Raw genomic sequence first — 1,928 nt, 5'->3', positions numbered from 1 at the left:
ACACCACTGAAGAAAATATGAACAGCAAGAGTAACCTCTTTGCTAGTTTTTGACCAAGAAGCCTTATAAAATGTGGAGGTAAATCCATCTGAACCAACAGACTTTTGCACATCTATAGAGTCTAAAGCAACTTTAATTTCAGCCTCCAAAGGTATTTGAGTCATATCTAACCTGTACAAATAGTCCCAACAATCAGAGAAAAGATCAGCCTCAATGGGAATTCTAGAGGGTGGCCTGCTTGCGAACAGATTTTGAAAATAACTGACAGCATCTTGGGCAATCTCCCCAGCATCAGTTAGGTTTTGACCTACAGAATTAGTGATATAGAGGATAATGTTACATATTCTGGTCCATCTGAACCAACAGACTTTTGCACATCTATAGAGTCTAAAGCAACTTTAATTTCAGCCTCCAAAGGTATTTGAGTCATATCTAACCTGTACAAATAGTCCCAACAATCAGAGAAAAGATTAGCCTCAATGGGAGTTCTAGAGGGTGGCCTGCTTGCGAACAGATTTTGAAAATAACTGACAACATCTTGGGCAATCTCCCCAACATCAGTTAGGTTTTGACCTACATAATTAGTGATATAGAGGATAATGTTACATATTCTGGTGAAATTGATACAAGCATGTAAAAACTGGTGTTTCTATCTCCCTCAGTGAATTTAGTGATAGCAGCCTTTTGCTTAAGAAAAGCTTCATTATAATTGATCTGGGAGATACGTGTCTCATTAGCTTTTATAATTCAGCTTCAGAGCTCAGTCCCATATGAAATTCAGCTCCCAAGCTGAAAATCTCCTCTTGAGCAGCTTTCTGGTTATCATGTACATTTCCAAACTTTTCCCAATTCCACCTTCTAAGATGAGAAGCAACTTTTTTTAAGATGCCAACCTAAGGGTTACCATTAACTTCAGAAATCCTGACTTTATCAATTTCTTTATGGAAGACAGTGTGGAGAGCCCACATGTTTTAAAATCTGAAGAGAGTGCCTCTAGAACTAGATGAATTTTTGATGGAACAAAAGAGAGGCCTGTGGTCAGACTCTGCCATAGCAAGATGAGAAACAATAGTATAAATAAAAGCATGGAGCCACTAGGAATTGCCCAACATTATGTCCAGCCTCTCCCACAGGGTGCCCCTTCTCTAAGTAAATTGAGGGTCTTGGCAACCCAAATCAAAGATTGCAGCATCAATAATGAAATCATTGAACCTAGCCATAGATGAAGGCAAAGGTGGTCTGACATCTCTTTTTTCAGAAGTTGAGGTGATGTAGTTAAAGTCTCCCCCCAAAATCCAGAAGGAGTCAATAAATTGACCAATATGCAGTAACTCTTGTCAAAGTGATTGTTGTTGACTGGCATTGCTGCTGGCATAGATAAATGTAGAATACCCAACTGAGCACCAATAGATAATTGGATATGAATGAATTGGGAGTGGTTATAAAGAACAGACCACTGTAACTCAGATCTAGCAAAGATCCAAATTTTGTTATTCAAATTGAAAAAATGAGTAAACGTAGGAAATTTTCTTAAAATTTTTTTAGGGTACTTAGTGACCATAGGCTTTAAAAAACAAAATACCAAATTTTGTGAGTTCTGATGAGATAAATTAATCTCTTAAGTGAGGAGGGGTGGGCCACTCCCCTTATATTCCATCACAAAAAATTGATCATTGAGAAAAGGTCTTCCCCTTCCCTCTAGTTCTAGGGTAGGGTTCAGCTTGCGAGTGTATGAAAGGACCATCCAGTGATTGAACTTCCAGAATTTGTTTTAATTCCAGCCTACCTTCCTTCTTCTTGTTGCTTTTCTAAACTTGCCACTCATCAGTGAGCACATCAGTTAGACTGTTAAGTGTGGGATCATCTACCTTGTGTGGATTGATATCCAATAGTCTCTCATCTTGATTAGCCAAATACAAATATCTCTC

The sequence above is a fragment of the Phalaenopsis equestris genome, unplaced genomic scaffold, assembly GCF_001263595.1.
Source record: "Phalaenopsis equestris unplaced genomic scaffold, ASM126359v1 Scaffold000697, whole genome shotgun sequence".
NCBI classification, from domain to species: Eukaryota; Viridiplantae; Streptophyta; class Magnoliopsida; order Asparagales; family Orchidaceae; genus Phalaenopsis; species Phalaenopsis equestris.
Note: the sequence above shows the minus strand (reverse complement) of the source record.